At 31.7% G+C, this 11,907-nt stretch overlaps 2 long non-coding RNA genes across 2 annotated transcripts; both read right to left on the bottom strand.

Moving 5' to 3' along the window:
* Positions 1 to 5,324, bottom strand: LOC148958078 (uncharacterized). The gene is made up of 3 exons (XR_016144893.1): positions 4,648 to 5,324; positions 4,234 to 4,297; positions 1 to 3,877 (listed from the first exon to the last, which is right to left on the bottom strand). It is a non-coding gene; the product is annotated as an uncharacterized LOC148958078 (long non-coding RNA).
* A 739-nt stretch (positions 5,325 to 6,063) lies between these two features.
* LOC148958077 (uncharacterized) lies at positions 6,064 to 7,681 on the bottom strand. Its single transcript, XR_016144850.1, has 3 exons — positions 7,577 to 7,681; positions 6,562 to 7,184; positions 6,064 to 6,131 (listed from the first exon to the last, which is right to left on the bottom strand). It is a non-coding gene; the product is annotated as an uncharacterized LOC148958077 (long non-coding RNA).
* Between the last annotated feature and the right edge of the window lie 4,226 nt (positions 7,682 to 11,907).

Genomic DNA, 11,907 nt, shown 5'->3' with positions numbered 1-11,907 from the left:
ATTTTGATTGTGTTCATGACAAAGACGCTTTGTATTTCTATGGTTATTCCTTTGTTCAATCCTTGAAACTTGGTAAAGATTTCAATGGAAGTCTCCAATAATTACAATGGGAATTCAAAAGAGATTCCCTCGGATTTCTATTGAAAACTCTTTAGAAATTGGTAAAAGAGTTTCGGAGATTCTGGTAGCAAAGTCCCCCGGCTTTCTATTGTCTTCAGCCAAAAATCTTGGCCGCGACCAGTGGCTGAACTAAAGGCGGCTTGGTGCCGCGAATGATTGACAGCTCATTGTTTTCAACCAATCAAAATGCTCTATTTCAGCCCTTTTGGTGGCTGCGGGCGGGAGCCGTCACCTACAAATAAGCCAATTTTTAGATGGCCTATGGCCGCCGATGGCCACCATTGTTTATTAGCCAATCAGATCACGCTATGTTGGCCCCGCTCTATTGTATTTTTGACCAATCAGCATTCGCTATTTCAATTTTTCTATTGTTTTTTGACCAATCAGAGCTTGTTATTTCTTCATTGTTTTTTCATTGTTTAATAGCCAATCAGGTGCTTCTAATTTGCCCGCCTGGCCTCGTTTTCGTTCTACAGAAAGACGGGGGTTCAGTAGCCTCGTTTGTACCAGTAGAAAGACGGGGGGTTGAAAACAATTCAGTTCGATTTTCTCCACTTCATTCAAGCGATCTTACTCTACGTACAATTTAAGGTCTACTCTATGTGCCGAGGAGACTGTTTTCAGTTGGGGTTTGTCTTAGCATGGTGTTTTAAGCAAAGGGTTAACAAGAGGAAAAAGAAGTTCCCCTTGTTAACCCTCTGATTAAAACACCGTGCTAAGAAAACCCTTTCAATGTTGAGTTAGGGGTTATGTAAACATGGCGTTTTAAGCAAAGGGTTAACAAGAAGGACAAGGCCCTCTTGGTAACTCTCCGATTAAAACGCCGTGCCATAACCCCTAACGCAACACCGAAAACAGTCTCCTAAGCATACTACAAACTAATTACAAGCATAATAATAAACTACAAGCATACTAATTACAATGATTAATACTACGTTAAACGAAAAGAAACGGTCTACTCTAAAGACAGATGAGAACAGGCGCCTTGCTCAAATCCATCCAAAGAGTAAACCTTTCCATTCTTACATCGCTAAACTAAGTACGGTTACTCGGCAATATCTCGCAAAATTTAGACTTTAAAAATGCGAATTTATGAACCTAATGATATTCTAATAACATGAAAATGCTAAAATTGAAATTAATGATCGAGGTATGCAAAAGGGGGTATCTGGGCGGCCTAGACCTGGACACGTTAAATGGTATTCTTTAAAACATAGAATGTGTTGGTATCGCCTTATCTAAAGGGTTGGGTTTGCTATGAAGGGTCTTTAAGGTAACTTAAATTCTAATAAAAATAGATAGTATAAACTGCTGGGAAGAAAGCTCTTAGAAAGAGGGTTACTTGGAGGGTCTTGGAGCTACCTCAAAGCCTTGGTTGAGCAAGTGTACTGGGAGTATTATGCTGAAATCCTAACAAGTTCTATCTGAATGCTAAAGAGACTTCGGCCGAGGTATTCACATGTGCTAGGGTCATCGAGTGTGCCTAAGAGATTAAGAGAAACCCTGAAAGTTGAATAATTTTAATGAAGTTTACCTTGGGATCCCTACATCCTCCTGATGTTCTAATCTCCAATTGCACGATGGCTTACTTATCGCCTAAATAATCCTTATCGATCATAAAAAAATCCAGTACTGCGAGATGCTGCCAGTTAACGAATTTTCTTTAATCTACCATAATAATAAGTTCGATTGTTCAAAGAATTGTTCATAAATCTTCAGAATCTTCTGATTTCTGTCCTGCTTCTCATGCCTCCTTCCCCTCTTGTTCTCCAAAATCTGAAACGACGAAACAGAAGCCAGCAAACTCGAACGCAAAAACTTTCCAATGCAAGATTTAGTTTCCAAGTTTCCAGGATATAATTTATGCAAAAAATCTTCAAAGTTTGCGTATGTTTACATAGTGCTTAACGTTCTTGATTTTCTCAATCGACAGAGCGACGAAACCAGCCAAGCCTGTCGTAAACGAACCTTACACTTAATTTCAATGAAGGTAAAGAAATGCAAAGGTATTCAGGTATTGCCTTGCTTGCCTGGCACCCATGGGACTCTCTATCTCCAAGCAAGCCATGTTCTACCCTTAAGAGTTTATTTTGTTAACTCATCGAACGCAAGTTGATTTTGGCTAAACTGTGGTATTGCACAAACAAATAATGATCTGTAGCATTGCAATTTGCAACTAGGTGTTTGCAAGATTGCGATAAAATTTGTAATTGAATGGTTTAGCAAGCATTACTGAAATTATACAATTAAATTTGTAATGCCAGAAAGATACCAAACAGTTATTTTAGAAAACAATATAAATATTTTGAATTTGTTTTTTTGAGTTTCCAGTTCTCGCAAACATGTTTCATGGAAGCCAAAAAAAACGAGCGATGTTAAATGGCAAGCTTTGCGATTGAAGTAAACAAGTATCCCAGGGGCATGGCTCTTTCGCATGTTAACAGAGGCACGGTTTTTGCATCACGCTTTTGTGTACATATCTCTTGGGAATTATGCAAACGTTGAAAACTGCCCCAGCCCTTGAGATGAACAATTTTAGGATAAGTTTGACAAAAGACTAAAGATCAAGCCAACCTGAAGTTTATTCCAGTAAATATGACAACTTATTAGCATAACGATGTAAACTTATTGGCTTACAAAAAGAATTTTTTTAGTGACTTAGAATAAACTTATGATAAAAAATCCTAAACAATCTACAAGCTAATTCTTTTGAGAAAAATTAGCCATTTAACTTTGAGGTTTTTCAGAATTTATTGTTTGAAGAAAGACCTGACGTAAAAAAATTTACAAACTTGGGCGCAATTTAAGATCTGGTTCTGAATGCCAATATAGACAAATGAAATTTGGAAAAGTGTTCACAAACTGCTTGAAATCAAAATGATAAAGTGATTGGTGTAAACCTTTGTTCCTCGCTTGCAGCTTAATGAAGTTTACATTCAATTTCGTTGTCCAGATCAAACCAACCAAAAACTTTCATACCACATCAAACATCAACCAATCAATCAACCACCCAAACAGCCAAATCATCAACAGACCCTCAAAATCACGAACCAACAAACAGTGAATGTAAAAATCAAATAAGCAGCAAGCATTTTATAGAGTTTTTGATAAACGTTTCGGTCAAACCCAGTAAATCAACCACACGAGTTTTGGTGCAGATAATTGTGCCAAATTTCTTATGTTTGAGTTAATAGAAAGTTGTTGACAATTTTAAAAAAGCTCTTAAACTCATTGCTGAGATTTTGGCTTTAAATTTTTGTCTCTATTTGTTGAAAACACCGCAATTTTAAAACATTGACTACCTGCTTATATTGAATAAGCCTTTTGCATAATTTATTTAATGTTCTTGTCCCTGCCCTGTTTCCTGGAGGTTCCTTGTGTCTAAATTGTTTTTATGCCAGTGCACTAATACGCTAATTTTCTTATTTCTTCAGAATTTCTAGCTAGTGATTGCGTTTGCAAAGTCACCGTGAATGTACAGATCTTCGTCTGGCTGGCTTACTGGTATGAATTGTGACATTGAAAATAAACATATTTTTATATAGAAAAGCCTAGCTGTGTTGTTCCATGCACAATTCTATAAAGCGATTTCTTACTTTACAGATGAAGGAATACATATTATCACGGTTTTGCTCAGCACTTTTTAGAAATTATTCCTTGAAGCAATAAGAATTAACAGCTAAGTAATAAAACACCCACCGTTTCAAACCAAACTTTCTTTTCTTGCAACTGCCTACAGTTTACCATCTAAGCCAATCTAAAACAAATACATTTAGAATTGTTCATCTGTTGAAAAAAACTTAAGCATGTATTTAAAATTAATGGTTTTATTAAAAAATGTTTATAAAGCAACATGTGAGTAGAGGTTCATTATAGATGTTAAAATACCTCAAAGGATAACCTAGAAGTTATCTAAAAAGTTTGTAAGTTATAAAAGATAATTTTAAAAAGAAAAGCAATGCCAAGGCCTTTGAATTAGCACAAAGAATCTTTTAAATATTGAAGGAGATTTCATACACTCAATTTAGGTAAGGGATGAAATCAAATAAATCTATGAAAAGGGATTTATCTGTTGGTAGAAAAAACTGTCTTAATATTGCAGAAATCACTCACTTTTAATCTACGATTTTGATCTTTCGCCACATTTATAAGCCAAAAGGCCAAAATTGTTAATAGGCTGAAAAAGACCAAATAAAGTATTAGGGGAAGGAATGTTTAAGTGGAAATTCAAAATGCCATTTAAGATATCATGTCATGATAACTTGTTATTCTTTGTGAAGTTTTCTGCTAACTAATTTGTATATTCATTTCTATTTTGTAGTCAATACCTGAGGGCTGAGGAAAATATTAGGCTAAAGACCATTTAAACACACATTCAAAATTACACTTAAGATTTCATTTTAAATTAATTTGCTTTTCATTTAATTGTATCCAATATTTCATTAAATTAACATTTTCCCAATATTTGTCAAAGCCGTATGTATCTAGCTTCAAACCAAAATAGTTCAACGTTAGGAGAAAACTCACCTATTGCTGAATGTCTTTGTTCTGCAACCTTCTTGAGTTAAAAGCCATGAAAAGGAAAGATTAGTAAGAATTACAGAAAAAAGATAAAAAATCTCCAAAAAAGCATCAAAAAAGCAAGACTGGAAAAAACCATACCTAAAAAAGAAAGAAAAACGTTGGAAAATTCTGTGTACATTGAAAAGAGATTACTAATGAGTGGACTAGAACTAAATTAGCAATATTAGTAAAATGAAAAAGTTGTAGAAATCCAACGAAATTGAAATAATATTAGAGACATGGTGAGTCTGTGGGCTTACTATCTGATCCATACCTATATAAATCCATTTGTGGCTATTCTAATTGATATTTAAATAAAGAATGGTATCTATGCTATAAAAAACGTTTCATAAAAAACAGAATTTAATTAATTTGGAGCCATTTTATGGTAGATTGAAAAGTAATAACATAAAATAAACAACTCACCGATCACTCAAAAAAGAATTTGCAGTTGAATTCAATTTCGAAGGTGTAAGGCTGTAAATCTAAAAACATGTTATGACAAACGTTTAAGATTAAGTCTGATAAAATGTGACATGTGTGAAAAACTTGAAGAATGCCAAAACGGACCTGGAAAAGAAATAATGAATAACTTTAAAAAATAAAAAAACAGAATATAAACACGACTAAATTGAAAAAAGCAACATTCAATTGGTATGATATTCTAGCAATAACTTCTAATTATGTAGAAATATTTTGTGCATTATCGCATTAAAAAAAAGCAATCTTTTAGGTTAAGACCTATGGATCAATTGATGTGAAAATGTGCACACTATTCTCTTGAATTCAAGGTTATCTGTTGAGCTTTCAGCATAAAAAATAAAGTGCAATATTCAGAAATTTTATTCAATGTTTTGACAAAAAGCCAATGGAATGAATACCAATAAGCAACTAGTAGCATAAAACTCACTCGTCGTAAAATTTTCTTTTCAGGAAACGAAAACTGAAAAATGGAAACAAAAAGTGTCAAACAGAGTTAAATAAATGTAAATGTAAAGGGCTGAAAGAAAATTTAAAAAAAGGGCTGAAAGATTGAGAAATTATGAAGCAGGATAAAAGGGCAAATTGAATAATTGGAACAAAAGTTAACAAGCAGAAATTTATTCTATACATGAACTTTAAGTAACCCAACAGCGTGGGTTATCGTGTGAAATAATTAAGCAAGTAAATTAGGTCTCAAACAATAAACAGTAACCTTTGATCTTGTAAAAGTTTCTCTAATTTACACTTTGGTATCCAAACTTGTAAATCCGTTCAAGAAAGAACAATAAAAATAAAATTATGAATATCATCTTTAAAATTGCACGAAACGTCTAACAAGAATTAATTGACCTTAATTTATAGAACCTACAAAAAGAAATAATTAAATCAATCACTCACTATTAATCCATGATCTTCATGTGATCTTTCACCATTGTGAAAAGCCAGAACGCCATACTATGCAAATGCTGAAAGTTATGAAAATAGGAGTAAGTAATTTTTAAGCAGGCATTCATAATATCATCATAAAAATAATGTCAAAAAGTTTGAGATTCTTGATTAACTTTTTGCCAGAATAAATCCTTTATTCACCTCAAGCTTTTAAGACAATAACAAAGACTTGGATTTAATACCCAAGAAAAAGGCCTTGTCAGGTTAACCTATAGTCTGCTTCAAATATAATTTTTAGAATTACATTAAATTTCTAAGCTTGATATTTAGATACAATTTATCAAGAAACATACTCTGTTCAAACCTAAACTTTACCCTCAAACAAGAATTTAATGTATTTAGGTAGCCTTTTGATTCAAATGTGTGTGGATATAATATGAAATACTGAAGACAGTTAGCTTGAAAGCAAAATAAGATTGCAGTACAAGATGATTACAAAAAACTTACTTTTTGATGAATTCTTTTTCATTGCAGCTATCTTGAGATAAGACGCTATAAAAATATAATATCAGCAACAAATAAAGAAAAAGGAAGATCAAAAGTTCTTCCAAAAATCGACTGAAAAACTACAATGCGGTGAAAAAAATTAAGAAAAACAGGAACCCTACCTACAAAAAAGAGAAATATGTTAGAAAATTCAATGTACAAAGTAGAACAATGTCTACTTACAAAGATGAAGTGAAAATTACTAGAACTAGAACTAAAATGACTTTAAACAGTCCAGGCAAAAAGAATAAAAATGGTTTTGCCAAATATGTAGAGAGCAAAGATAAAGATAGGCCAGAATAGAGAATAAAAACAAATAATCTATTTATGACGAGTATGAAATATCAAAATTATAGAAATTATCCACAATTTAAAACAATCTTCGAAATACTGGGATTTTTTATCAAAAATTTTTTAATAAAGTTGTTTGAATAAAGTAGTTGTTTTTCTTTGCTTAGTTGGAAAAAAGTAGCATATAAAAAATATTTTTCTTTATCGCTGTAAACCTCAGATAATAAAGCATACCTTGAAGGGTGCTTTTGAAGCCAGAATAGTCATGTCCTTTCTATCCAATCAAGCGGAGTCTAAAAAGATATAATTGTTAAAATATAGGAGCAATAGAGATGATAATTTCATTCATAAAAAAGGAAAATCAATTTTGTACATAGCTGCTAGAAGATCGATAAAACTTGAAGCAAAGATCAAAATAATGTGATTGCAATCGAAGCAAAGATTCATTATCAAAGAAGTAGATAATGCTATGCGTATATGTTGCTAAACGTAGAAGACCGTTGCTAGACGGTACAAAGATGTATTTGAAAGCTCAATATTATGCAATTTGCGGTCATTCTAATCAACATGTATACAAGGGATGATATCTTTACTATCAAAACATCTTATAAAACAAGAGAATTTCATTACTTTGGAGCTGCTTTATGGAGACTTAAAAAAAACAATAAAAAAGTAAATGACTCACCAATTACTCAGTTTTCAGCTGAATTTTATCTCAAAGCTGTGAATCTAATAATATGTTATGATAAATTGTTTGGAATAAAACTGCTCTAAAATCTGACAAAATGCGTCATGACTGAAAAACGTGTAGAAACGGACCTAGAAAAAAAGAATAGCTTTAATTAAAAAATGAAAATTTTGAATATAAATACGACTAAATTGCTAAAAAGCAACAGGAATTGGTATGACATTTTGGCAATAACTTCACCTTATTGTGGAAACATTTCTGTGCATTATCGGTGAAAAGGAAACAAGCTTTTTAGACAGAGAACCCATGGCTACTTGCCAAAACCAAATCAATTGGTAAGAAAATATTATCTTGAATTCAAAGCAATTAAGTCCAATTAATCCATAAACAAAAGCATTTGACGTGTTCTTTGAGAAAAAAAATTTCGTTATTGAAAAAAACTAACTCACTTTTCTTGATTATAATGTGATCATTCGTCATCGTGGAAAGCCAAAATGCCATAATTATTCAAATGCTGAAAATTATGAAAACTAGAGTAAATAATTTCTAAGCAAACATTTAAAATGCCATCAAAGATATCATGTCAAAATAAGCTATAATTCTCGGCTAAATTTTACCCTGATTAAATGCTTTATTCACAAAAAAATACACGAGAATGAAAAAGCCGAGAATGCAAGTAAAAGGCTTTGACAGGTTAACCCTGGTTTTCTTTAAATATAATTTCTAGAAGCTTGAGTTTTAGAAAAACATTTATCAAGAAACTGTAAATACTATTTCAACTTTAACTTTGACTCTTAGACAAGAATATAATGTATTTAAACATTGTCTTTATCCATATTTGTGTGAATATAAAATCAAATAATTTGGAATTCCCTATGTCACTAGTTTTAAGGCAGCATTGAAACACGATATCAAATGGTTACGAGAAAAACTTACCCATTGCTAAACTTTTTGCTCTTCACCTCTATGAGGAAAAATGCTTTGAAAAGGAAAGTTCATTAAAAATATGGGCAAACAAAGATAAAACGCTCTTCCAAAATCGACTAACTGGAAATCGATGGAAAGATGTAAAAAAGCAAAAAAGCGGAAACCAAACCTAGAAAAGAAAGAAATATGTTAGGAAACATTCAATGAAAAAATTGAAAAAGCTTAACTCACAAAAGCAAATAAAGTCCCCTTTCATTATCACAAAAAATTAGAATTTATTTTTTAAGACAAATTGATATAAACTTAAGAAAAGTGTTAAGTATTTTTCTTACTTTTTTCACATGTTGCTAAATGAAATGCCAAAGGAAAAAACAAAATCTTAATTTGAATGAAGCTTAAATTGTCTCTGGATATGAATATAATTCAAGTTTAAGAAAGCTGACTGGCTATAAATTTTTTCAAAATATTTAAATTTGATTTGCAGTTCAGGAACAAAATGAGATAAGAAATATTTTCACTATTGTGATTAATAAAAAGTAATTTGCATAAATTGTTGCCACTTATATTATTGAGAACCAAGCTAGCAATTTCTAGATTTTGAACGTTTCTTTATAAAAAGAAAATTGTAATGCTTAGAGAGTTATACAAATTCTAAATACTCAATTGGTACTGTTTTTATGCAAGCAAATTTTTTCGTTTATTTTTACTCTCGAAGCTACTTCAATTACTTAAGGCTGCTTGAAGATTGAATAGAGAAACTGAAAATTTGAATGAACCTCAAGACAGAAAATAAAAAAAAGCCTCTAGAAACTCTTATGTTTTGTGAAATAATTCCAAGCAAATTTGCAAGTTGAAATTGGAAGGAAAATTTCTAAGTATTGTGTGAACATTTAGTTCAAAGAAAATTTTTGTATTTTGCTATATGGCTCTACTCAGTTGCAAAGCATTAGTTTCAAAGAGAATATAATTGTATGAAACGTTTAAGCGCAAGTTTGTGTTGAAAATTTCTAATCGTGTTTTTGGAATAGTTGGTTTGAAACAATATTTCACTGATTGGCTCTATAAAATCTCTATCAAAGGCTTTGCTTCCGTTGCAAAACATTAGTTTCAAAGATAATATAATTCTAAAAAAAATTTGAAAGTTGAAAGGAGAATTTTCGAGTTTTGTTTGAAAATTTGATTTGAAACAAATTTTTATAATTTGCTAGATGGCTCTTTCAAGTTTCGATTAAAAGCTTTGCTTCAGTTGCAAAACATTAGTTTCAAAGATAATATTAATGTTATACTGTGTTTTTAAGAGTCGAAACCTGATTTAATACTTTGTCCGAAAGATTAATACTGGGTTTGAATTTGGATTAGCTTCATTTAATCCCCTTGGATAGCTAGAGATGTTTTCAGACCTCAACCACGTCACATCACCACCACATCCTCCTCCTCAACAACAAATCCAACCCAACAACCCTGATCAACCAGCCCCGACAACCACAACCACCACGAAAAACATGCTCAGCTTTCCAAGGAGAGATGAAGCTGTTTCTTACAAAATTGATTGAAATTCTATGTTCTTCATTTAAGCCCATTTGTGGAATGTTTTATTTTTAAATTTTCAATAAGTCAAGAATAAAGAAAGATCTTTCAATTAATACTTCAGCTTCAGCTAGCATGATTCTTTTGTTGAGTTTTAAGGATATTTTTGAGATTTTTATAGCAACTGTTTTTGATAAACCAAGGACATTTGAATAGATGCGAGCATTATGCCTAGCGTATTTAAATGAGTTGCTTTGATACAGAACATGCAAAAATTTTCATAAAAAGGAAATCGACAAAAACATTCTCCCATCTATCGATATTTTTTCATACTCTTGCAAATTTTATACTTCCACGACAACCTTTTACATTTTTCAATTATGGTGCACTCTTTTGCTGCGAAATATGTTCAATATAGGCACATGTTGATAATGCTAAAGATTTTATCATCAAATGTCGTTCTACTTAAAGACTTTAGAAATGTCTTTCTAAACTTCTGAAACAATTTGTTTCTGTGCTAGATTTTCTTTATTACTTAAGTTCTCATATATAAAAGTCATTCGTTAAAATTTTAAGGTTCACTCACAAACATAGGAAATCTAACAACACATTGAGATATTTAATGTCATATAAAAATTAATTGAGAAAGATTGGATAAAAATACTTCTACGGAAAGCTGATATATAATAAATTCTAGCAAAACTAATGCATGCATTTGGGTACTTACATTTTAGCCATCTTTAAATCAGTATTTTGTTTCGTCAGTGAAATATTTCACATGAAATGCTGTAGATAAATAAAACAGGATTTAATGAATGAAAAGTTGCAGTTCAATTAACATCTTTGGTTTTCTATGCCAAACATGAGACAAAATAGAGACATAGATTATTTTATAATGCATTTTGAGCAAAGATAAATACACAGTTTTGTAATAACATGCACAAAATATTGTAGAATGTTCAAAGTAAAAAAAAAGTTTCTAAAGTGATTTTCATAATTCCAAAGGACTATGGAGGCAAATGACTATTTTTATTTTGCTACATATCTCATTAGATATTATTTCAATTTCTTTTCACAAATAGAGCTTCTAACTTTATGAAAAATCCACACATCTATTGAACATGCTAGCATTGGGAAGCATTAAATTTTAGGTACAGAGATTAGCCCTGTGCTATTAAACGCAGGTGGGAAGAAATATCTTTATTATCAAAAAGGTCATGCATTCAGTCCAAATACTTCTTAAACTTTTAATTTTCAAAAAATTTACGGAGAAGCCAATTGCCCAGCCTATCCTCACCCAGTGCACCTATAAAGGTGAAAATACACTGCATCATTTAACGTTATAGCACTTTTTCAGCAGATAATTTTGCTGAAGATCATAAAATGTTTAAGATATCATCGAGCTTAAAATAACTTCTTAAGAGTATGAAAAAACCAACCCCCCCCCCCCCCTACCAAAAAAAGCTTCCCCGACTTTGGACCAACATCTTGATTATCCCGCGCTTAATTTAGTCGGATTTAGTTTTGCTTCTTAAAGTTTTTGGTAAATTTATCTCCTTTAGCACTGGATTAGCGCACATTAATATAAGCACTCTTTTAAGAAATGTTCACATACTTCGACTTGTAGTCAATACCAATCTTAGAAATGATCAATGAATTAAAATAACGACTTACAATGGGCCTTCGAACTAGCGACTGTCACTTTAATATCCCACACCACATGTTTTCGTGAGATCTGCTTGGATTCTAAGTAAAGGAAAATCAAGAATTAGACTATATGCATTTGATGAATTTATGTAGTCACAATTTGCTAATGAAACTGGTTGCCTAAACTTCGTTATGAAGCTTCAATAAATTAGACATTTTGTAAAGCA

The sequence above is a fragment of the Rhopilema esculentum genome, chromosome 18 (assembly GCF_057945365.1).
Source record: "Rhopilema esculentum isolate cy_ngs chromosome 18, ASM5794536v1, whole genome shotgun sequence".
Taxonomy (NCBI): Eukaryota; Metazoa; Cnidaria; class Scyphozoa; order Rhizostomeae; family Rhizostomatidae; genus Rhopilema; species Rhopilema esculentum.
Note: the sequence above shows the minus strand (reverse complement) of the source record. Positions and strands in the feature narration are given on the sequence as shown.